Source organism: Podarcis filfolensis (genome assembly GCF_964270895.1).
Source record: "Podarcis filfolensis genome assembly, chromosome: 8".
Lineage (NCBI taxonomy): Eukaryota > Metazoa > Chordata > Lepidosauria > Squamata > Lacertidae > Podarcis > Podarcis filfolensis.
The window spans coordinates 30,769,558-30,795,957 of record NC_139611.1 but is presented as its reverse complement, the minus strand read 5'-3'; the positions used below and the strand labels follow the sequence as shown (position 1 = coordinate 30,795,957).

The 26,400-nt window shown below is 40.5% G+C and overlaps 1 protein-coding gene across 4 annotated transcripts in view; it reads left to right on the top strand.

The window, feature by feature from the left end:
• The window catches only part of ZNF536 (zinc finger protein 536), a 446,360-nt gene that overhangs the window by 101,531 nt on the left and 318,429 nt on the right, over window positions 1–26,400 (top strand). The window lies entirely within an intron of this gene.

The window sequence follows — 26,400 nt, the reverse complement described above, 5'->3', positions numbered from 1 at the left end:
CATGGGCATTTCTCGCTTTGTTGAGGAATACAAATATTTTGGAATCTCAACATATCTCCACAATACTGTAGTGTCTTTGTTCTGGGGTTTCTTTCATCTTAACTTATCAACATAGTATATGAGCCATTTTATCCTACAGGCCGCTCGTCACTTCCATGCGTAGTTGCTCATTAATGTCAGGTTAAGATCTAAAGAAATGTGAAAGTGGGATTGAAAATGCATTTTTTTCTTTGTACTTCCCCCCTTTTATTAATAATAATTTAAATATCAAATCCAAAGTATTCCAGGTTGGAAATAACTATGTTAAATTGCACACACAGTTTTGTTGCCTGACTATTGTACATTTAGACCTGTTGTTACTGGGGAGGATAATGAAAGGGAGAAGTTAAGAGCACAGACCACTCTGTCCCACTCCAGGTGAGAGTGCGAGTGATCTTTTCCTCTCCTTCCAAAAGCACATCCTTAATTCTGCCTTGATTTTGTGGCCCACCTTATATCATTTTACACCAAATTAAAAAATATATATGCAGGATTGGAAGAAAGCCAGATCAGTGGTTCAGATTAATGCGGTGGTATGACCTAGTTTTGGCACAATAACTCATGATGGAAATTTGCCTTGAGAAAAGGGAGGCCTCTGTCATCAGCTTAGATCAGTGAGGATCAGCTTAGATCAAACTTTCCCCCCATGGACCACTTAAAAATTGCTGAGGGTCTTAGTGGACCACTTAATATTTTATCTGCCTGTTTTAACAATATTAATGTGCTGTGCTAGATGCTGTATGAGTTTTACAGAAATACCATGGACCACATGAATGAAGTTCATGGACCACTGGTGGCCCACACACCACAGTATGGGAACCAGTGACTTACACTGATACACCAGTTGTGGCCCCTTCTGTACAAAGATAGCTTGGCCACTCTTAACATTGCACTAATAGTGTTAAGATTATATTATTAGAATGTCTTTGTCCCAGAGCCCTCAGAAGACTTCACAGAAAATCAAAGTGGTCTGCAGTGCACTCATTCTGTTAGCACAAGGATTTGCAGTTGCATGACATAACTTTCTCCCCTCTCCCTCTTGCTCCCATGTGTGTCCTTATCAAATATGTTCCAGGGGATGGGGAGATCCCATAGAACAGATTTAGGGGGCACACAGAAAGCGGGGGGGGGGGGGTTCCATTGTGCCAAGCATAAAGCCTAATGCTAATGGAATGAGTTGGATGAAACCGTCAGTTAGGCACCACACAAGTTGCTATCATAAACTTCATGCACACAATATTTTATTCTATAATCAATGAAGACTGAGTACTTGTTTTTCCCCCTATGTAGTCTGCGCATAGTCTAGATCTATTGTGTATTTTTTGCCCCTGAAAAATGCTTCTCGAGAAACTGGTTTGATCTTTAAAATAAACACTCATTGCAGATTGATTCTGCATTGCCCTGCAATGTGTCCCTTTGAAAACAGATGTAGACAGTCCTGGAAGTGGGTGCCCAGTTACATTTTTGGTGGCTGTATATAAAGATTGCAATCCCCACTTCCTTTTCCTGGGGCATGTGCAGGGAGGAAAAGGTTCACTTACTCTAATCAAGTGGGAGGGGTTCCAAATGTGTATGAAATAACCACACCCACCTTCGTAGATGGCAGAATCTAGAACAAATGTAGATCGAAAGCAGCATGAATGATTCTAGATTGAGAAAAACTACATTTTTGTGCTACAGAAAGGCTGCTGGTCATTCTTTGTTACAGTTCATAGTGCTTGGGATCCAGGTACATAAAGGACTGCATTCTACTAGGTGAGTCAGTCTAATAATCAGTTCATCTGGGGCTCTCTAGACCTCCCACCATCTAAAGTGAGATGGATGGTTACCAGAAAGAGGCACCCCATTTTTGCCTGGTGCCGACTTTGCTGCAGTTTTGGCACCAGGCAGAAACATTTTTTATTTGCCTGGGGCTTTTAACAAGTAACATAAATTTACTGATGAAGTTTTTATCTGCAACAAAACAGATAAAAACTTCGTACAGTAAATTTATGTTGTAGGTCTTATACTATTTCTTTGCTCTGCTGGTTGTTTTTACGTGAGTTTATAGTTTATATTGGCGTTTTATTATTCTTATTGTATGCTGCTCAGATAGCTTTGCTGAGGGGTAGACGGCCTTTTTAAATAAATGAACAAATAAAATGACTGGTGCAGTCTTTTGTGTTGCTATCTGTGGACTTCATTCTGTTGCCTGTTTCTCCTCAAGAGTGCTGTCCCCTTATAAACTTACAAACGCCATATATATGGCTTTATACCACTTGGTAGGAGTAGCATTGCCATATTTCAAAAAGTACCGAAGTTGTTGAGATTCTTTTTACATAAATGCAAAAAAAAAAACACAACCGCAAAAAACAAAATCCACACGATTTTTCAATGGACTTGCCTAAGATCCAGGAGAAAGCGCCACATCTTGGACCCCCCCCCCCCGCGAAGGATAAATCAGGTTAGGTGTATTCACTGGATACTGTTATGTGATGCATTTCATGGCAAGATTCTCCACCCCCCATTTCCCTGTTTGTTACTGTGGTGAAATTGTTGGAAATCACTGGTTGTTCTACACTTTGGAAGATAACCAGTTTATGCAATCACCTACACCAGAAACTGAGATATTAATTTTAGGCCAATCATGTGGATAGGTGAGGTAGTGCATATAATGTCACTTTCAACATCCAAGGTGCTGATTTTTGTACATTTCTAACTTTTAAAAAGTCTTAGTTATGTAATGTAGCCCTGATACAGATAGTGTTTAGTTATAAATCTATGTCTTGGTATTTACAGTGTCATCAATACAGCTTATTACAGTAGCAAAAGCCCAATGAAATAATTAGGGACATGGGTGGCGCTGTGGTCTACACCACTGAGCCTCTTGGGCTTGCTGATCAGAAGGTCGGCGGTTCGGATCCCCGCAACGGGGTGAGCTCCTGTTGCTCGGTCCCAGCTCCTGCCAACCTAGCAGTTCGGAAGCACGCCAAAAAGTGCAAGTAGATTAATAGGTACCGCTCTGGCAGGAAGGTAAACGGTGTTTCCATGCGCTGCTCTGGTGTCGCTGTTCCAGTGTGCCAGAAGCGGCTTAGTCATGCTGGCCACATGACCCAGAAAAACTGTCTGTGGATGAACACCGGCTCCCTTGGCCTGTAAAGCGAGATGAGCGCTGCAACCCCAGAGTCGTCTGCGACTGGACTTAACTGTCAGGGGTCCTTTACCTTTTTTTATGAAATAATTATTTTAAAGAGAAGGAAACATTTAGCACAGCTCCCTCTCTTAAAAAATGCACTTCTTATTACTTATTACTTTGACTTAGTTGCTTGCTTCTGTTGAATCATTTGTCGGGTGTGGTGTCACCGTGATCATTTGGCAATTTTATAAGCGTTAGGAGGACACTGTATGTTTTGTGTGCCTACATAAGCAGGCCAGTGTATGCATCCACAATATAATATAGATTATATGAATTAATACAGGCCATGGTACAAAATCAAAGAGAGAGAGAGAGAATAGGATTTGAACAATGTACTGAATTTATATGAGAAATATTCAAGAGGTATTCTTGTAAGTTACAACCAACTTCATAAGTGGATTTGATGACTAAAGTCCCAAGTCTCTTTGTCATCAATGGATTTATTAGGCATTGTTCTTCCAGATCATCTGCATTTGAAACATTCTTGTTTAAAGACATCATTTCTCATCAACTGGCTTCATTTGTATCTTCATTCTATGATATTTAGTCATCACTGAAATCTTGTGCATTATATTTCATAAGTGCATTAAAACACTTCATCATCATCATCCCCAGTGTTGCTTGGGAAGATGAACAGTAAATCCAGAATTTTGGTATTAATTTTGTGGTCTTTTCAGTAATATGCAATTCAAAGTATTTTTAGGAGAGAACCGGGGAGTTCTCTCTTTCTCTGGCTCAGTTTGTTAAAGGGTTATCTTTGGCTTCTGGTTGTGATCTTAAAGGGACACTAATAAAGGAAGGACCATCCTCAAAATTACCTCTCTCAGTCCATCAAACCATTTTCTAACTGTACAACCTACTGCCACCATTATAATGGTGAGATGTGGTTCAGCCAACTCGCTTTTAATATGGACTCACAATAACATAAAAAGAAAAGAGCCTGCTGGATCAGGCCAGTGGCGCCCTTAGTCCAACATCCTGCTCTCACAGTGGCCAACCAGATGCTTATGGGGAGCCCCAGAGCAGGACCTGAGTGCAGCAGCACCCTCCTCTCCTATGGTTTCCAGCAACTGGTATTTGGAAGCATTACCGCCTCTGATGGTGGAGGCAGAACATAGCCATAATGGCTAGTAGCCATTGTTGGTTTTATCCTCCATGAATTTGTCTAATCCTCCTTCCACTTGCTGGTGGCACTGTGGTCTAAACCACTGAGCCTAGGGCTTGCCGATCAAAAGGTCGGTGGTTCGAATCCCTGCGACGGGGCGAGCTCCCATTGCTTAGTCCCAGCTCCTGCCAATCTAGCAGTTTGAAAGCACGTCAAAGTGTAAGTAGATAAATAGGTACCACTCCGGCGGGAAGGTAAACTGTGTTTCCATGCTCTGCTCTGGTGTCGCTGTTCTGTTGCGCCAGAAGCGGCTTAGTCATGCTGGCCACCTGACCCGGAAAAACTGTCTGCAGACAAACGTCGGCTCCCTTGGCCTGTAAAGCGAAATGAGCACCGCAACCCCAGAGTCGTTCGCGACTGGACTTAACTGTCAAGGGTCCCTTTCCCTTTCCCTTTCCCATGAAATCAAGTTGTTGTGTTGATTGTGGTTGTTTGCATTTATATCGCACCTTTTTCTCCAAGGTGCTTGACGGCATAGATGGTTTTACCCCTCCTCACTTAATCCCACACAACAGCTCTGTGCAGCTGAGTGGGGGGATTTGAACCCTGGTCTTCCAGGACCTACTCAGACCCTAACCACTACACCACACTGGTTCTCGGCTAAATGGATTGTGTCCCATGTTTGATGTTAAAGAACAAGACTTTTGCTGGTTTTTGAAGAAGGGTTTTTGTCAATGAAGTTATGGGCTAGAAGTGCAAAGTTATTGGCTAGAAGTGCAAAGTTACGATGGGTCGGCAGAAGAGTTGTGGGGCACACAATCCAGTGCCTTAATGGAACAAAGAGATATACTGGGAGGTTTCCTAATTTCAGTCTGTCACTTGGCTTGGCTTTTACAAAAACACACATTTTAATAATAGAATATATAATAACAAAAATGCATTTGAGCTCATTGTTTTAACTATTATCAAGTGGATAAATGCCTGGTCCTTTCCCATGTATAAAAATGATTTTGTTATTATGTAGGTCACATTACAGTACTGTCTAGCTATTGGACATTGGCTTAGATAACTGTTTGTGAAGTATTAAATGGTTTTGCTGCCTCAGCACACTTTTTAAACTGGTATTTTTCACACAGTCGTGCTACTGAAAAGGAGCAAAGCCGCTGCAAAAATCAATTTATCTTTTCCTCTGCTATTTGCGTATTGTGAGTTCTTGTAGTGTTTTACAATTTGATTAATTGTTATTCATTGTGCAGGGTAGCGTTTGTAACACCGGTGTCTAATTCTTGGTACTTCTTAAAATAAAATTTAAAAAAAAAACTTTTATCCACTGCTGCACATTATTTATGGAATGAGACTTCCCCAAAACAATATAAGCACAATAAGATGCAGAATTGGGGTGAAGCAGTGGAACCCTAAAAGTGCTTAAGGAGGCATAGTGCGTGTGTAAGATTAATCAAGTCAGAATAACATTTTAAACCCCATGGTTGTGTATCCATGTTACATATTTTAATGAAACTCGTCCCCAGCAGATGGAAAAGTTGAGCAAAGCTTCAGTAGTTGCCAAATGACAACTATGGGGCACTATATAGTGTTTTCTGTGGATTTCAGCAAAATTTAAATGTTCTGAATCAAAGGGTATTTTCACTACTGTGCTGTTCTGCAAGCAGGATCAACTTTTTCAAATAAGAAGGATATTTGAAAATGCTTTCCAAGAAAAATAGCCTGCTATCCATTAAAGAAATTTGTTTGCTTGCAGTTCACATGTCATGATTAGGCCATAGGTGTTTTGCTTTTAAGACTGTGAAACAGAATTAAGTATATGAGCCTTACACTGTTGTCTTTTTAAACAAAAAATAAAATGAAATACTGTGGTTATACTCCTTTTCAATTTTATTATAAAGTTTCTCTGACCCTGCCGTTTATTTTCAAACATTTTCAACTTATTTGTTCTAGAGCATTCTTAACCAAGGGTTGTTTTTCTCCCTTTCGGAAAATGAGCCCAGATGGTGATTGATTTTTCAAGTGCTGACATCCCTGCTTGAGAAAATGTTCCCACCTTCTTTGTGCTGAGCAAGTCAGGCAAACTAACATGATGATGTGATCATCAGTTTCATGCAGACATGCAGAATTGATTGACAGGGAGGAATTTTTTTTTTTGAACATAAACCGCACATTCTTCCAGTGTCTTCAAATTTTTAATGATGTTTACTAGAACAAAATTAGTGGGTGGTGGGAATTGCACACCTATATATCTATATGGATATATTTAAAGGAAACAAAACAAAACTTACTGCAGCCACCAGGTTAAAAGCGGGGGGTGGGTGGGTTTGCTTTTCCCCTGCCATGGCCCTGAATAGATCAGTACAATTTGTAATAGCTTTTCGGAGCCAGTTCTATAGCTAAAAGCTGTCACTGGCTAACTAGCCATTCTCAGGCCATTGCTTCTGTTTGCGTGACTAAATACATACAATTAAAGCTTAGCACTTTTCTTCTGTATGAACTCATTGTTATCCAGGGTTCAAGTGCTCAGATAATGGGCCAGAAGCAAACAGTCATATCATCAGCTTGCAGTGGCTGAAAACTGGTTAGGAAAAATACATTTCTCATTATCTGATGCAGAATTGACGCTTCTGATGCTTTCTATCCCCCCCCCACTAGATTTCATAAAAAAATTACCCCCTAAAGTTCTATAATTTTCCTTCAACCAAACTGCAAATAAGAATATAGGCTGGGACTGTGGTGTAATTAAAGATTTCAACGATAGTCATTTAGCAGAAGGTTATATAGCTCAGCCTTAAGAAAAACCACTCCAGATTGGAAGTGTCCAAATATTGCAAATAAGTTAGTTGCATTTGTTCAGAGTGGTTTTCTTCTCTTTCTTTTGAGAGCATGAAATAACCCAAAAAGGAGGAAACAAAATGTGCTCAGAGGACAAATAAAATAAAATAAAGGTGACGAGGAACGTAGTGGGGAAGTGCTGTGGTTCAGTGGTAGATCATTCACCTTGCATGCAGAATGTCCCAGGTTCTGTCCCCGATGGCATCTCCAGGTACAGTTGTGGGAGAACCCTGCCTGAAACCCTGGAGATCCACTTCCGGTCAGTTTACTGTGCTAGATGGACCAATAGTCTGACTCAGTGTTAGGCAGCTTCGTGTGTTCCTACCAGCCATGTTTGTGAGGGTGATATGAACCAAGGTTGCCCTGTGAGCTTCAGGGCTGAATAGAAATTTGAAGCCAGTGAGCTTCAAGGCACAGTGGGAATTTGACACACTAACCACTACACCACACTGCCCCACCAGATTTTAGTAGCAACATACCTTGTGATAATGTGGGGAAGATTACAAACCTTCTGCTTGATGCTGCAATTCCTTTTCACAATGGAGGTCATAAAAACTGCCAGATTTTAAACCATGAAGTCCCTGTAATTATTTTTCTCTCTTCATTGAAGTCCTGTCTTGTGTGGAGTAATTATTTTTATTTTTTTTAATCACCAATCTCTGAAATGACTTTCTGTGTGCCTACTTAGCGTGCAGATATGGCTCTAGTGCGACCTAAGAGCATATAATGGTTCCAGAGGAGCCATTGCAGGCTATCGGGGAAGCAATCTATGTATTAAAAATTCTTTCATAGTTTGGAAGATGCTATTATAGCTTAGTGCGTCCATGACACCTGCCTTTTTAGCATGGGGACTGATTGTACATTCAGGTCTCACAAAGATTCTCTGGGAATATATTGCTCTGAAAGCAAAATGGTGCAATTAAAAGTGGAATTAGACAGCAAATAGAAAGGAGCCAGGGATTGGATGGGCTGGATTCCCCTCAGCACTTGAAGAATTTTCAGAGTTAGTCTTTATAGTCCCTGGTATTAATTGTGCAGTTTGGGTACAGATCCAAGCTCAGAGCCTCCTGATCTTTTCAAGTGCTTCTCTGAAAGATGGGTTATACTTCTTTCCAGCCACTTGGAAATAGACAGTATATCAGCCTTCTAGGTGTCATGTCAGTGTGGGTGGCACTGTGAGCCTCTTGGGCTTGCCGATCAGAAGGTCGGCGGTTCGAATCCCCATGATGGGATGAGCTCCTGTTGCTTGGTCCCAGCTCCTGCCAACCTAGCAGTTTGAAAGCATGCCAAAAGGTGCAAGTAGATAAATAGGTACCGCTCTAGTGGGAAGGTAAATTGTGTTTCCGTGCACTGCTCTGGTTTCGGTGTTCCGTTGTGCCAGAAGCGGCTTAGCCATGCTGGCCACATGACCCGGAAAAATTGTCTGTGGCGTGGACAAATGCCGGCTCCCTCGGCCTGTAAAGCGAGATGAGCGCAGCAACCCCAGAGTCGTCTGCGACTGGACTTAACTGTGAAGGGTCCTTTACCCTTTTTTTAGGTGCCATGTATCTCAGCAGGATGTAATGGGTTTAGCAGCTGTCAATACACACACATTTAAACTGAAAGTTGTTAGGTGGGCCCCTATTCCCCTCACAGGGCTTCCTGGACCACTCCAGGAAGAGGGATTGATTGCTAAACAACTCTGGGAAATATAGTTTATTGATGGAAATAGGAGTCTCTGAATTGCTCTCAGCACCCTTAACAAACGACACTTCCCAGGATTCTTTGGGAAACGGCATGACTGTTCAAGCGAATTTGTGGTGCTTTGGATGGATAGTGTGCATGCGATTCCAACACAGACAAATGTTTTGCACCAGCAGAACATTATTATGCAAGGGAATGCATAAGCAGGGTGTTGGTGACTTTGTGGTACAACAGTTAGCATGGCAAGTTTCTGCTAGTGCAACTGTTGCATAAATTCCTCTGTTGTGCAACATTAAAACTCACCTGTCCGTTGGCAAAATTCCCTCTGTAATGCGTCGTCAGAATTAGAGGGTAACTCAAGGGATAAGAAAAGAATACAAAACACAATAACCTAGTGGTGTTTGTTTAAAGGAGGTTCCCTCCACTTCCCCAGGTTCCTCAAGATGGGAAAAGCCCCCATTAAGGAAAGCAGAACCCAGACCCCTGTCCCCCAACTCCAGTTTTGGAAGAATGAATGCCTTTCTCTTTCCAGACTATTCTAGAATCAGGCGAGTTCTTAGGGTCAGCTCATTGTGTAAAAGAGGAAATGCAGTAGATGATATGGTCTCTCCTTTGTATGCAGAATAGAATGTTAATTCAGATTTTTAAGACTCTGGGCCTGAGTGCTTCCCACTAAGTGCTTCCTCTCAGCTAAGCTGGCAGCTAACATGGAGGGAGTAGATCTATTTACAGATGCTGATTTTCACAGAACTGGGCCAAAAGTTGTCAAATAAGAAGTCTCAGCAAAACGTGGGGCTTAAGAGGCATATATAATTTCTCCCTAAATTCCTCCCACTTGTTTAGTCACCATTGCCTAGGTTGCATCCAGTGCTAGTTCTACTCAGAGTAGAACCACTGAAATTAATGAGCATGACTAACTTAGGTCCATTGATTTCAGTGGGTCTGTTCTGAATAGAACTTAGATAAATCCCCCTGTTTTGGAGTGGCATTGCTCACATTGGCACTCCTCCTGATTGGCATCTGGCATACACCTTTTTTGTTACCCAGAAATTTACCCAGGAGTTTTTTGTTACCCAGGAGTTTTCCAGCAGTAAGGATGAAGTACTTTGCATTTGCTCAAAGGCTGCTATCAAAATAATAATAATAATAATAATAATAATTATTATTATTATTATTATTTCTGCTTAATAATTTTCTGTCATGACTAGTCTTGGGTGGTTTTGTTTGCTTGTTTCTCAGTATTACTCAGCTGCAAAACAGGACTCATGTCCTCTAATTGTATAAATACTACATAGTGATTGTGGGTTTCATTTGCTTTCTAATCTGTAGCTTGCCTTAGTTTTGTTTTTGGTTTTTTTGGTCAACAGGAGTCACCCACTTCCCTGAAATCATAGGCCACTCCTTCTATCTGAATTTGGATTGTGTTGGCACTACCACCATCTGTCATAGCGTGCTGTTGGGCTGTGCCCCTTGGCCCACCCACTCCTTCATGGAACTGTCCCATGGGAAAGACATACAGTGCATGACTGATGTTCCCTGGGAGTTGAAAAACTTGCTAAATAGACCATGACTAAGGTTGCTTGCATCAGTGACAACTACGATGACGACTGCTATTCATAATACTATTCATATATTTAGGGCCCATGCCATTTAGGATTTTAAACGCTAATGTGACCACCTTTAACTGAGCCTGGAAACAAATTGGCAACCAATGCAGCTGTTTTAAAACAGGGGTTATATGACATCTAGATGGAACCACAACCAGGAATCTGGCTGCTGCATTTTAGGATAATTGAAGTTTCTGAGTTGTCTTCAAGGTCAGTTCCACACAGAGTTGGAGGCAGCAGTGCTTCTAAATACCATTTACTGGGAAACCATAAGAGGGGAGAGTGCTCTTGTGCTCAAATCCTACTTGCCGGTTTTGCAGAGGAATCTGGTTGGCCATTGTGAGAAAAGGATGATGGGCCGTTCAACTGATGCAGCAGGACTTTTCTTGTCCTCTTAGAGCACATTACGAAACTTCAGTCTGGAATTACTAGAACATGGAGTACAGTGGGCAAGTTGTCTGTGTCCAAAAGGGGTCATAGCTGACAAACCAGCACTCTAGCCACTGAGGCCACCTGATCCTCATGTGACAATTTTGGATCTAGGACTACCCGCAAACTGCAAACTGGCTACTTCCAGGGAGGCTCAGGTACTCCAGGTCTCCCTACCTCCTGGACTTGAAAACTCAGGACACACAACACCTCTGTCTTTTCAGGTTTCAGCTTCAAGGTACTTTGAAGCTAACACATTCTACCAATATATTATGTTTTGTTTTTTGAACAAACCATTGTGTGTCTTTCTTGTACGCTGTTGTTTCAATTGCCAGTACCACATCTCTCTCTCTCTTTAGTAAAGACTACCTGCATGCGTGCAATAATTTAGTGGTATTTACTAATATAAATATTTGCTTTGTTGAGCAACATTACACAAAATTCCTGAATTGCCGTCTAAGCAACTACTGGAATGTTTGAAGTGAAAAGAAAAAACTTGACCTTTGTGAAGATTGGCATAATGAAAACAGGGTTTCCACTGTTTGCAACTTGTGTCCATATGAAGAGGACTCGAAAGAGCGGGCCAGTAATCAAGACAGACATTGTTACTTTTGAATTCCAAAGGAAAGTTCTTGTCATCTGTAATTACATTGATAATGGAAAATATTTTTCATGAATTTCAGCCTATCTCTATGAGCTCTGAAAAAGACGGTTTTTGGCAAGTTGCTCTTGCAAATGATAAGACAAAACAACTAGATGAAGGTCTTTCATTTTATATTAATTTTTAGTAGTTACAGTAACATCTTAAGAGAGGGGGAGTTTTAATTTGGCTCTGCTTCTAATGAAATGAAGTTATATTAGCCTCCGATTGGTTTGAGGAGAAGCTGAGGAAGAAGGGTAGACATCCAACATTTCAGATGACTTCTATTTACATCTGGTAATATGTTTCTTACTCCAGATTTGACAGTAAATTTTTGAAGTTCTTTTCCTCTGATACACATATTTTCAGCCTACCCTAAATAACAGTGTGTCTACTTCCCCATTTGAATTGATAAAAATACACATGGAGATACCCAAGTTAATCGACCCAAGTTAAACCTCATGGACAGGATGAACCAAAATGGACAGATCCTTCTATCCTGATCTCCATCAACGAACTTCCTTCCTGACCATAGACATCTCTATCTGCCCATGGAAAGTGAGTTCCATGGCTTTCACCCCACACCCCCAGTTTAGCACTGCTTCTTTAAAACATTTCTTAAGTGTAATAATATGTTCATACAGTGCAATTAGGTGAGGGTAGAGGCAGATAGACCAGTGGCTTCCTCTCTCTTTTTGCAGTGATCCATTGCACTCATCAACTGAAGTGTTGCCATTTTTATATGGTAACGTTGTGTGGCTAATTGATCTGCAAATATTCATATACCTCATATTCTGTCATTACATTAAAGTACAGTTTCAGTCAGTACAGTTTCAACATACAATGAAGGGATTAGCAAAGCTGCAAAAACAGGGTTTCTGGTTATCTGGAGAGAGCCTGGTGAGAACAATTGGCAATTTAGGAGATTTTGTATCAGAGGTGGGGAATCATTTTCCACCCGAGGGCAGCATTCCATCATGGGCAGTCTTCCAGGGGCCGCATGGCCAGCGATGGGAGGGGCCAGAGGCAAAGTGGGTGGAGCAAGAGATAGGACTTCTACTTTTTGTACTGTAGGCTACCTTCTACCTATGCAAAGGCAGATGTTTCCATTCAGATTATGCATACCCTCCAACATTCTGTATGAAAATAGGGACATTTTATTTGCATTAGAATAGAATGTCCCTATTTCCATGAGGAAACACGTGCGTGCACATCTCTCCATCCACGAAAGCAAGATGAAAGCAAGATGAAGGGCAGATTCCTGCTAGACCAAAGCCCTTGAAGAAGGTGCAGAAGGAGCAGGACCAGTGAGGGATGTGACCTGGAGAGGGGACATTCCTAGGGAGAGTCCCGAGGGCCTTAGTTGCCCACCAGGCCTGTAGTTCCCCACTCCTGGTTTACAAGAGGTGCCTGCATAGGCTCTGATGAATGTGTGGAGGTTGCTGGTAGGTAGGCCTGTCTCCATGATCCTGCTGCCCATGTGGATGGAGCTATGGATTTCTGTTTGTGGGCCAGAACTGCTTGTACAAGCACCATTGGAATTCCTTCCCTGCCTGTCTCCCAGGCTGTTTCATGCTCACGCAGTGGCCTTAATTCATGTGCAGAAACATGGCACATTGCCCCGATGAATCATTTAAAATGCATCTATATTTGTTGCAAAACGATACTTTACTGGTTCCTGCACCCTACCTCCTTTCCTAGACTCTTTCCTTTATTTTGTTTCTTCTTTAAAACTGTCCGTACGTTTGGAAGCTGAACTTTACAATATGAGGATGATTGCAAAATCGTGATTAACCAGTCCTTGCTTTGAGTCAGTTTCCCCCTATTTCACAAAAGGCTTCCAAGAATAGTCTGCAGAAAACTCACTTTGCAAATTGCAGGGCAGATTTTTAGAGGGCAGTTTTAAAAGAATAAAGTCCTAAGGGTTTTATCTATATTTATGTTTCTTGTTCAAGCAAACTCTTATGTAAATGGTACAATTTGCCAACAACAAGCAGAGGAGCATTCTTAAAGAAGAGATTGCCTCTACATTTTGGGAGGTTTAGCATCAATTATTACCCCATACAATCGTCTAATGTATACTTGGGAACAACAAATACATTAGTCTGAAGCATCAGCTGCAGTTTATAGATATTTAAGGCTTAAAAATACATAGCCCCTTTTGTTTTGATGTGAAAATTGCCTTAAATTGAAAAACACTGCCCTTAGTGATGGCTTGAAAAAATGGAGATAGCTTTTATGTACTTTTATTTTTTTATAGCCATTAATGTTGCAGTAAATCTTCTATTATTGTATACAGTTGAGATTATTCTTCATTCTTTTGCCTTTGGACAGGAAAGAAATTACTGGATTCCATCAGTGTTATTGGCAATCCCCATATTCTGACATCTGTTCCTTTCTAAACATTTTACCAACCTTGATGAAATGCAGTTTAGTGTTCAAAGCTGACTTGAAGGAAAAATTGGATGATAAAAAAATAACATTGATTAAACACCAGAAGTCATTTACCAATGACTATCAATATTTTGATGGCTGGAATAGTCTATTCCAGAAAACCTAGACATTCTACAGAAATTTTAATCATATTTAATCTTCAAATTTAGCTGAAGAATTGACTTCTTTTTTTCTTTTTCAAAGGACAGAGACAGAAGATGGATTCTGGTCAATTTTAATTAAACATCTTTGACTTTTGCACATCAGGAATATTTTGGACATGTTTTGGATATGTTGTAAATTGTATGACAGCAGGATTGGTTTGATCTAGGCTTTCAATCCTGATGCCCGTTTAGAGCAGGGGAAATTTTATACACTTGGATTTTAGGATTTCCTCCAGCACTTATTTTTTAAAGCATGTCCCAAGTAAGTTAGAATTGCAATCTGATGGAAACCACATCCTGTAACCTGAAACCTGTAACCTGAAAGCCCTGTCCTGTAGTCTTAGGGATGTTTAAGCAGGCTGTACTTCTTCACTAGAGAAGGAAAGGCACTCTGTGCATCCTCAGAAACTCAATTCTCTTCTCACATCCCAGATCTGTGGTTTTGTAGATTAATCTTAGCAACTCAAGTTTAGCCTTGGACCACTCCACCCTTCTGGCATGTCACCAGTTGTTGTAATGGAAAATGGTGTGTTACGAATGGAAGATTCAACATTAAATGTTAAAAAGTTCCTTTTCTTTCATGTCTATGGCAGCTGACTTTATGTGTCTGCCCTGGCAATCTTTCCTCGTTTGTGTCTTGACATATGTGTCCTACTCATCTCTGTTGTTACTTAGATTCTTGAGCAAGCCAGCCATAAACCCATACTTTCCAAGGCAGGATTAGCAGCTCGTGTTTCAGTCTCAACAACATATTTCCTTTTTACCCTATGCTTGTGCACTGTATATGAATAGTGCAAAATTGGTTACTGCAAGTATATAAGTATGACAGCAACCATATGACTACTTCCAGGTTTCTAGTGGCTGTCCCCTGCCCCCCAACTGTGCATAAGGAATATAAGTAGAAAAAAAAAAGAATGTTCAAGGTACTATGAGGAATATTCAGTTATGTTGTTCCATCAGTGCAAGGAGTTTTGACTGTGCAATGCAATTTGCTCCCTCTCTCCCTCCATGCTCTCTAAATCTGTTGTGGGAGGTCCCCCAACACTCTGGAGTAGATTTGAAAATGATGCAGGGCATGCACAGAGAGAGTAGGGTGGAAGGGTCTGTTCCTCAAACTTGGGGGAAACATTTCATCCACCCTATGGGTGGGTGAGTGGGGTCACCCACCTGTCAATCATCTGACATCATGATGATGGAGGTGGGCAGCTCTGCCTAGCTGTCCAGGCCAAATTGAACCCCCTAATGGGCCAAGATTGACCATGGACCAAAGGTTTCCAATTCCTGAACAAGTGCAGCAGATTCAAGTGTAAATGCTTTATCTAAGATTCAAGTGTCCTTCATGTTCTGAGTGGAGCTCTTTGCCAGTAAGCAGAATCTCTACTGTTATTTTCCGGTCATAACTTCAGGCTGCAGGGGACATGAATAAACAGGCTAGGCAAGAGTAGGGTACTCTTGCAACAGAGATTGTTGTTAGGAAATGACAGTGGGAAGTAATTTGAGGATTGGTACAGCTTGTATGGCATGCAGGCAATCCACTGAGAATGAGTGTCACAAAGAATTACTGGAGTAACATCAAGCCTATATTCTGAGTCCCTTCATTGAGTGCCATTTTGCTTTTGTAGCCAAAATTGTAAGAGTCATGCACAAGCGGTGAGGCACCAACAGACTTGGGAGTGGAATGCGGACTGATAGTTGAGAGGAAAAGCCGGAAACTGGCTTAAGGAGGGGGCATGGAATAGTGTAGCTGGAAATGAAGGATGCAGGAAGAGATCCAAGTAGATGTTAAAAGAGTAGCTGGTACTATCTCATAGCCTCACTAGGACATCTCCTGGTTTATGCTATTTTTAGATGTCCCCAGAAACAGAAGCGAGAACCACCCACTGAAGTCAATGGACAAATCAACAGTTCATATCCCAACCACCCAACCCAGCCATCCATTAAGGGTGGGCTGGAATCTGCTTTGCATGCAGAAGGTCCCAGGTTCAATCTCCAATGACTTCTTCAGGTAGCGCTGGGAGAGGCTCCCTGCCTGAACCTTGGAGAGTTGATGCCAGTTATTGTAGACAATATCAAACTGGATATTGACTCAGTATAAGGCAGCATCCTTCCTGGAGTGGAATGCTATCCTGATCAGAAGCACTTCACACACTTCACATGTTTTGTTTTATGGGCCCACTTGAATCACCTTAATACTTGTTTGTGTATCTAGGGCTCCTCCAGATATCCCTTTTATTGTTAATTTGTGCTCATTCAACTATCATGGTTGAAGATTGTTCTTATGTTGCTCTTGGGGTGGTTACACGCAATCCCACTTCCATTGCTGTTTGTGCCCTTTAACAGTTGGGATAGTCACACTGTTTCACTTCTAATCAGTGCATATCCAGTAACTTCCTACTGAAATCCCAATTCTTATTATTTTTTAATCACAAATGTTCTAGTTTATTTTTGGCCCCACTTTTGTCCCTCTGTAACCTCTCTGAACACCAATAGTGTGTAGGATTGGGGGCACCACCGAGGAACAGACTAAAGCAGAATAAATTAATCACCAGTGTACTATGCCTGAAGAATGCAACTGTAAATGAAACACCAGTCTGGATGGGCCCCAGTCTTTGTATTTGTTCTGGTTCCCCACACATCACTTGTGTATTGTGCAAAGAAAGCCCAGAAACTTGATCTGCAGTGGAAGCCTCCTGAATTAATTGGGAGTTTTCTAAATTTACCACTTGCCACATGCTTGAGAATGAGAACTATCTTTCCCATGCAACATCTGGGGTGTTGATGAAGCTAATATGCTCCAGAAGTTATAAGCTGGCTGCATCATACAGCATTAGTTTTGAGCTACTGAATTAAATTGGCTTCTTTCGTTGATGAGGGCTTTTTCCATCTAATTAGAGAAATTTGGTTAATATTTGATTGTTTGTAGGGCATTTCCTTCTTGAAGAATAGAAAACCTTTCAGTGCAACCTCTAAATGTATTTTTTAACCCAGGCTTGAAAAAATGTGTTTTTTTAATGGTGAGAACGATTAATTGGTCCAACACACATGTTTTGCATCTGAGGGTTCACACGCCTCCTTGTGATGCAAGCTCCAAAGCACACCATATGTGTATTTGGGTGTGAAAACACATGCCATGCCACTCTGCTTTTTTGCCAATGTGTTTTCCATAGTTTCATATTTGTCCTGCTCAATCACACCATTGAAACTTTTGGTTTTGTACACAGTGATAGGTTCAAGTGTGACCCCCCACCTACTCTACATTGTAGTGCTCCTGTTTATAGCCCATATTTCCTTTAAAATTCAACTGGTAAGAAACATGTCTTAGATTTGCAGCAGATTCTTGTTCAAAAGAAAATCCCACAGTGACCAAAAGTATTTAATTGAGCATAGAATGGCAGATTATTGTTTTGTAAATGCTTATTTTAATGTATGTATGTGTATGTTTTTTTGCTTAAAATATTGTAAGTCGTTTTGAGTTGCCATGGCAAAAAAGGAGCTAATAAATTTAATAAATAATAGTAATGAATTAGGTTTGGATTTCAGCATAGGATGTAAAATAGTCGGAGGGGGAGGGGTATATCCGCACTGCAAACTTGTATCGTTTTTAGATGACTGCCTGGAATTGCAATCCTTCCAAGCTCACGGGAAAGTTGTCCAAGGTTGTTAAGGGCAAGCCAAATTCCCATGTCCCACTTATACTCCTCACTTGCAGCCTGTATCAACACCGTAGTGTTGCTCTTTGGGTGCTCTGCATTCCTCATCAAACCACAAATTATACATGACACTCAGTTGCATGTAGTTTGTCTCCGACATTGTGTTTTATTGCAAAATGCAGCCATGAAAGGCTCTAGAGTGGAATGGGGAGATGGGAAGGATTTTAGTAGCTTTTCCACTAAGAACATTCCCCCAACTGCTTTTCTCTGCTGCAGATGGGGAAAATAGAGTTTGGGGGCTATTTTTTTTAGTAGAAAATCCATCAGAGGGGAAGGGCCAATGGACAATGGTAGAGCTTTGAATGCAGAAGGTCCCATTTCAATCCCTGGCATCTCAAAGTAGGGCTGGGATTCCTTCCTGTCTGAAACACCAGGGAGCTGCTGCCAGCCAGTGTGGTCAGTACTAAGCCCGGTAGATGGGTCCAAGTGTCTGATCCTCTATATGGCAAATTCCTATGTTCCTAAAAAGACACTCTTCCTAGTTTCCCACCTCAAATGTCATCCCTCACAATTGTACTTGCTAACAAAATAAAACATTTGAGAAAATTTGCACACAGTTTGGGTCACAGATGTGTTTTCATTCCAACCTGTTCCCAAGGTGGGGAGGATGTCAGCTGTGGGTGTTTTAAAACATGGCACCAAGAAGTCTATTTCAACCTTTCTTGCATCTATGGTGTTCCATATGAAGGAAGGAAGGAAAGTCAAACTCGTCTCACAGAGAAGGAAAGTGGTCCATATTCTCCATAATCCTGGAGAGAAAAATCTACTTTAGATTAATAGGGCAAATCATCCTTCCCACAACGTATTCTGCGCTGGAGCAGAAAAGAAAAATGGCTTTGTAGATTAAATTAAGCACTCAAAATGGTTAAGTTAAATTTTACTTTTGCAAAGCAAGAACAAAGTAATGCTTCTGACGTTTAAGGTTTTGGTGGATCTTGGCTCTTGGAACTACAAAGTTGATTTAAAGCAACAACAACAACAACAACAACAACAAAACCTCGGATTGTAAACTTCATGGTGCAAACCAGGTCTCCGGGAGGAAGGGTGGATGTAAATTGAATCATTATTAATAGCATCAATTATTAACGATAAAAACAACAAGAGCAACATGTGGAATAGTGGTCTGATAGTTCTTTTACAACAACAGAAACAAGTTCAACAGAAACAAAACCAGCAGAGTACATTTCAGTTGTGATGTTGCATACAATAAACACACAACGGGCAATCTACAGTGTTTTTAGTTTGTTTTAAATCAAATTAGGAGACATGAGGGCTCAGAGGGTCAGATCCTACACCCTTAGTAGATGTGAACTCAGGCTTTATGGCATCATATTAAAAATGGAGTGTGTGTGTGTGTTGAGGTGTTCACGTCATTTGAAATAACTTTAAATCTTACGTTCGCTACACTGCATCTGATAGTGATGGTCTTGGTGGATAGGGTCCTCAGAAAGCTGGTATCTGAGGGTGGGGTCATAGAAGTTGTGTCCTTAGGGGGAACTGTGCCCATTTGAAGCTTTCAAATATATAATCTGAAGGGACTGTTGGACTACATTTGTGTTAAATATGTCATTTGGGCCATAACATTCATCAGTGATCTTCTCTGGACCATGAAGAAGCCTGTGGGCCAGCTCAACTGATGAGTGAATAGATTGCCCCCTTTGTAGGCTACCAGCAACTAATTGTATAATAACTTTTTGCTTAGTGCTGTTATGATTAGTTGATCAGCATTTCATATGGGAATTGGGCTGTGCCCCATGGCAATGTTTTCCATTTTTCACTTATGATTTTTTTCCCTCCCCCCACATAAGTCTTCAATTTTGAACCTTGAATTGAATACACATGGAAACTGACTTTGCATGGAAAAGATCAGTGACAAAAATTGCATGACGTTTCCATACCATAATTATTCCCTGAATCAGTCTTGGGAGTCTTTGGGAGTTCTGGAAAAACCTGCAATAAAGCTGTTTGTGTTTATACCTAGAGTATTTACGGCTTAATTCCATCTCTCTCTCTTTTTTATGTACAGACAAATTGTTTCCAAAAGAGGGGACTTTGCGTAACTTTTTACATTACTGCCTTTGTCTTTGTAGCCAGGGCAGGCTCTTGAAACTCAAACCTTTTAAAAGCAACAGGATTAAGCTGAAAACTAGGTTTTGTTTCGTTTTGTTTTAAAGACCATGTTCAAAGCATTCAACATTTGCAGTGGTTCTATTCTATTGACAGTACTTAACATTCCCATTTTTTTCTCTTGAAGTAGGGCACTCCCCTTAAGTGATTTAATGCATTGTGTACTATAGATAGTGTTTAAGGCACAGAAACTGGTAACCCTCTTGCAAAGAGCTGAAGCTAAATAGTAATTCACATAGTGGAGTAAACTCAAAGTGGAGTAAACTCAAAGATCCCCTAGAGATGATGGGAGTTGTAGTTCAATACCATCTGGGGGCCTAAAGCTAAAGAGCACTGCTGAAACATCTTACTAAATGCAAGGGGATAGTTAGTACAGTGGTACCTCGGGTTACATACGCTTTGGGTTACAGACTCTGCTAACCCAGAAATAGTGCTTCAGGTTAAGAACTTTGCTTCAGGATAAGAACAGAAATCGTGCTCCAGCGGCGTGGCGGGAGCGGGAGGCCCCATTAGCTGAAGTGGTGCTTCAGGTTAAGAACGGACCTCTGTAACGAATTAAGTACTTAACTCGAGGTACCACTGTACTTCACAACAATGATGCAAAGGGAAGACGAACTATAGTACCTTGATCTACTGAACCGACTACATCTACTTAACTTACTGAAAGGACTGTGCAAACTTTACAGTACTGAAGTACTCTGCTGTTGAAGGCAATGTTGAAATAAACTATTAGCATTCTATTCAAACAGAAAGGTACAAGGGTGTTTGAATAATATAAGTCCATGTCAGAGCTTGTTCCATCTTTAATGGTTCATATCTGATCACATTTTTATTTCTAAGTATCAGACTTGTGGGGTCTCCACACAGACACTTCACATCACTTTACAAATCACTCGGACTCATGCCATTCAAAAACCTTGTGCTCATATTTCTGCGTCAGTTAAAATTCCCTGTGTTATGGTTCCTCAAGAAACGAGAGGCTTTCCCTATAATTCAAACAGTCCTATTTATGCTTGCGCTTGGGGAGAATTGCTACTGAATCTAACCTATGCCCTCCAACAGTGTTCCAAGACTGTACCACCAGCAAATCCGAGCTTAATAAATTAATAAAGACAGGCAGTTAGAGTAGAAGCAGAGCTGACCTCCTCCACAGCATGGGCACCCCAGATGTTTCCGATAACTAAGTGTGCCGCGCTGTGAGAACACATGTGTGCAATATATAGAATTAAAACAATGGGAACCAAAATGGAAAGGGGTGGGGAACTCAGTGCTTTCCAACCCACCCACGAGAAGACAGGCTTTTTATTTATTTTTTAAGAGCAGCTGAACATGATTGTGTTTCATGTACATAAAATAATAATAATTTAATTAAGGTACAAATTAATAAGTGGTAAAATATGCCATCCTATCATCAGGTACTGGAGCCCCAAGTGCTCACAATTTGTGTCTTTCTGGGCCAGTTACAATTGTGTTTTCATTTTGCCCAGTCCCCACAATTCCAAGAAGCCAGACCACATGCCAACTCAGTACAAGCGTATAATGTGGAAGTTGGTCTTTTAGAAGCTCAAATTGGATTGCCGCCAACTCCTTTGGCTGGACTGTTCCATGTCAATTTCTTCAGTAAGACTGGTGTCTAATCCAGAATATTCTGATTGCAGCCTATGTGTTCTGAGGTTGGGGGGGGGGCTACCTTGGCTATTCCTTGACTGAGGATTGTGTGGATGCAGGGAATGTGTACATGTTTCGTTAAAAGCAGCCAATGCTGTTTAAACAAAATGAGGCTTATTTCCTGATATAAACAGCAGCTGGGGGTGGGAAATTCTGTTGGGACCATGGCAGAGGAGAGAGGGTTGAATTCTCTGTTTTGACCCCTTGTATTGTTCATGCAGCTCAGGCTTATCTGTGACAATCCTTGACTGGATTCTCTCAGTTTCTCATTTCCCCCCACTTTTAAGTTCTGTTCTCCACATTTCCACATCACTTTTCTTTTCTCTTTTTTAAAGGCTCTCATGGAAATTTATCTGCATTCCAATGTAAATTTCTCCCAGTATACACATTTTTGTATGTAATTTTGCCAAATAGACCCATTTTTGCAGAGCAGTTTGCCATAATATAATGCATTTCTGCATATTGTTTTTAATTACTAAATGCATTTTTATGCACACTTTAACCTTGTATATGCATCTTGGTACATGCTGCTTGACTGACGAATTCCCTTGCAAAATTCAGAGAAGTGCACATTTTGAAGGGTGGCTGTATTCTGGTTCTTGAATGGTTTCAGAAAGTACAGATTAGGTAGGTTTGCCTTTAAAAGTGAATTGGATTGAATTTCTCTCCCATCTGTATCTGTTACATAACAAAACATGTGTGTGCTAATTGCTTTCACACAACATTGTTTGACCCATTGACTTAAGGCAAACAGGAAGATGATGTATGGTTGGAATTCTTTGTTTATCTAGACAGAGGTTGTTATCACAGAGTACCAACCTTGGGATAACAAAATTGAAACAATTGAATTTTGACTGTGCAGAGACAAGTGTTTAATTTTTAATTTTTATCTTCAGTCTACTAGGGATGTCAGTTCCCAATTGAGGATTGCTATTGGTGAAGCAACATTTTATTGCAGTCTGGGGTTACAGCTTGTAGGGGTTTTATGAAGCCAGTGACTATGGGATAACTTTTCAAGGCCAATGTGCATCCCCCACCCTGAGAACTCCCAAGCAATACTGTACTTTAAATTCTTTAAATCTAAACTCTCAAAGGAGAGAAAACTGGTTGCATTGTGCAGTAACAGAGCAGTCCTGTTCATCCTTACTAGGCTACCTGCGTGTAATTCTGAAGATCAGAGGAGAGTCCTTACTGAGCAAGGATAGAAACAATCGGCTTATATCGAGTATTTTTACTTCATAGGAATGCGGTTCTGCTTGCTGAAAATCTATCCTTTGCATGGAGTCAGGCATAATCCTATGCCTACTTTGCCCTTGCAGTAAAAATATGCTTAATAGCAATTTCAGAAGAAGAGAGGGGGGAAAAGAATCTATTTAAAGCTGGTTGAACAGAATATCTACTCATAGATGGAAACTGTAAGTGAATAATGTTAATGGAGCTCTGTTTTTGTAAAATGCAAGGGACAACTAATAGAATCTAGCTACTTTAAAAGTAGATGATTGAATTACATTTAAGAGACTACCTAATTTATGACCTTTAAAAATAGTTTTTAGAGCTGTCTGCTTGAGGAGGATTGTAAAGCCTATGGTCCCATCATCCAAAAATTTTTTAGTAGTCTCTTCTCATAGTCTGCATTCCACCCAGTGCACCCTTTGTGTTATTACTTTATATTGATGTAACATTAGCATTCCTTATGCTAAAGCCAGTGTTATTCCAGAGGCATACTCCTTTTCTTTTTTAACGTAGGAACCAAGGGGTGAAGCAGGGGAGTTAAGAGAGTGGAGGTAGTTGCCTATTCTTGAAACAAATATTCTAACATATTAGATAGCCAGATACAATATGTTATCTGGCTATCTAATATGGCATCTACCAAGTGAAATATGTGGGATCCCCAGTGCTAATCTTAGAAGTTCTGTGCATAAGGACAAGAAGTTCCAATTACAGCCCTTAATGTCATTTTAATGCTATTTTTTAAAATGTAATTATAACTCCAATTGCGTTTGAGATTTGAAGCTGACAATAGTGATACAGAAAGGAACACTGCAAAAAATAGCTTCGCTCAAACTTTATTAGCGATTAAAGAAAGAGGAGTACCCAGCCAGATTTATGCCTAATTATTTGCAACCGAAATAGGAAGCCTTTGTTTTCTGGGTGTACAGCTTGCAGAACTTTGTTTGTCTCTGTCCTGCGGCCATTTAGCTGGTGTCATTTCAAAAAGTGGGGGGTTTTTTGTTCATCACTTTGAGCTTACGGTTTTCCTAGGCTTTTTCATTTGTAATAACTACATTTTGTTCTCAACCCAATGACTTTGGACACATGTGACACGATAGATAGATTTTGGTTATTGGAATAAGGAGATTAGGTTCTTCAAAATTTGCTATCCTTGGGGTTTGGCTCCTATTGCATGTCTCTGAGTTTCGATGACTTGGAGGAGGAATTCTCCATTCTTGCCAGTTTAGGGTGCAGTGGCTATCATGGGCTAATACAAGAGCTTGTTTTTGATTCCAACCAAGTGTGTCCCTAAATAGCTAAACCATTATGAACTTGCTAAGGGATTCCCAAACTGTGGTCTGTGAATGAGTTTCATGCAGGTAGTCTGCACCAGGACTTTTCAAATGTTCAAAGAGGCCCAAGCCACTTCCAAGTCTTGAGGCCCTTACCCATAATAAAAGCTTTAAAATGATGAGACATAAGTAACTGAAAGCTGCTCCCTTGCTTGCCCCAAGCTCAGAGCAAGAAATAAAAACGATAGGCATGTGTTCTAGTCTGAAAGCTAAATGCCCAGATCAAATGAGATAACTTTGCACAGTGGAAGGGGCTCAGATCCTCAAACATTTAGGTTGCAATTGGGACCCCACTTTGCTGGGAATTAGCCACACTGAATTCAATAGAACTTCCCCCAAAGAGGACATGGTTAGGCTTACACCATAAATTGCTGTGCAAATGGCATTTTTAAAGCATGGCTTGTGGAGACAGGGCTATTTAAAAAGGAGAATTAAAGGACAATTCTACTACCTAGTGGTATGGGATTATGATTTCCATGCATAGCACACACTGCTGTAACACACCTGTACACTTTCCTCGTGGGCATATACATGCTGTCTTGCTTAAAGCCACATTCCATGACATTTAGAAGCCTACGCAGAGTGGGAGAACATCCCCAGAACTGGGACTTTGGCAGCACTAATGCAGAGGAGTGTTATAGTCAAGCTTCACACCAGAGGCGTCTTGAAAGAGGCCAACAAAGCTTTGTGAGAGATATTTTTAAAAAAAGAAAAGAGAAGAAGCCACAGAATCACAAATCCAGCACAATGAGCCTCAGCTCACATCCTTCTTAGTACACAAACAAGCCACTTTGTTATTGATTGATTTCTTGTATTTATATCCTACTGGTGGTGCATATGGTTTTCCCCCTCCTCGCTTAATCCCCACAATGTTTTTTTTTTTTTAAAATACATATTTATTAAGATTTTACAAAACAAAGAATTTCATCATTTCAAAATACATCATTTCCATACATAAAGCTCAAGAAAAACAAAAATATATGACAGAAAAAAAAGAAAAGAAAAAAAATAGAAAAACAGAAAAAAGAAAAACACTCTTTCTTAAATTTATAAAGTTCCATGCCCCTCTGTCTTGACCTCCTCACATCCCCCTTTTTTGTGTTCCACTTTACTCCAATCAGATTCGCTTAATCCCCACAATGACCCTGTGGGGTAGTTTAGTTTGAGAGACAGTGGCCAGTTTCCAAGGTCACCCATGTCCAAGTAGGGATTTGAACCCTGGCCTTTTCCAGGTCCTAGTCTTCTTTTGCACTATTAATTAAGGTGCAGAAGCTTCATTCTCCATATTATGATGTAGAGGAATCAGCTATTTAGAGTAGTGCTGAAATACTTTAAATGTTGCTTTTCTTCATTTGGTGACATATCTCCAAGCAGATCACAGGGATGTCATTCCACAGTCGTTTGCAGATTTTCTCCAGTGAATACTTCTTGATTTTGTTGAAATGTTACAATTCATTGTGCTATGATTGGCTGTGTGAATGGCGTGGAGCTGTGTTCCGATTGGATGTGTTGCGTCGCTATCCAATGATTGTGCAAAGAGCAAGTTGAATGACAACGTGAGTATACAATTCAAATTTTCTGCTGTGTCGGTCAGTTAGTCATCCAATTAGGGGTACAAACAATAGCACATAGCTCTTAGAAGTAACCAACACAGCACAAATTCTCAATTGTATATTCATATTCACACACACACATTTTGATCCGTTCTGTCAAGTGTTGCTGCTGCTGTTGTTTTGTTCCTTGACTGGATGGCTCATATAATTAACTAAGATTGTGAACTGCAGATTGCAATGCAACACACAGTTTGAAATTTGCTCTCAGCAAATCTTCAAGAATGTGACCTTAAAATCTATTATGAAAAAGGAAAGCTCGTGTACTACACAAATTAGTAAAAGGTACTTTGGCAGTTCATGAAATAGGTTCTGGAATGGCCACAAACAATATTTTTGGGGGCAACATTGAAATAATGTAAACTGACTTTAGTAGAGGTAATGTGGCAAAACTTCTCATGGTGTGTTTGATCCTGCATTTTCCGCATTAGCAGTGACGGGTGTGGGTGTGAATAATATTTAATCAATTGCAAATGTAAAGCAGGGCCATTTTTGCCTTTTAAATAATTCTAGGATGGCATCCCAGTATATCGGTAGTGGATAATATTTCTAACCCAGGCTCCATCTACACTATACTTATTTAAAGCAGTATCATGCCACTTTAA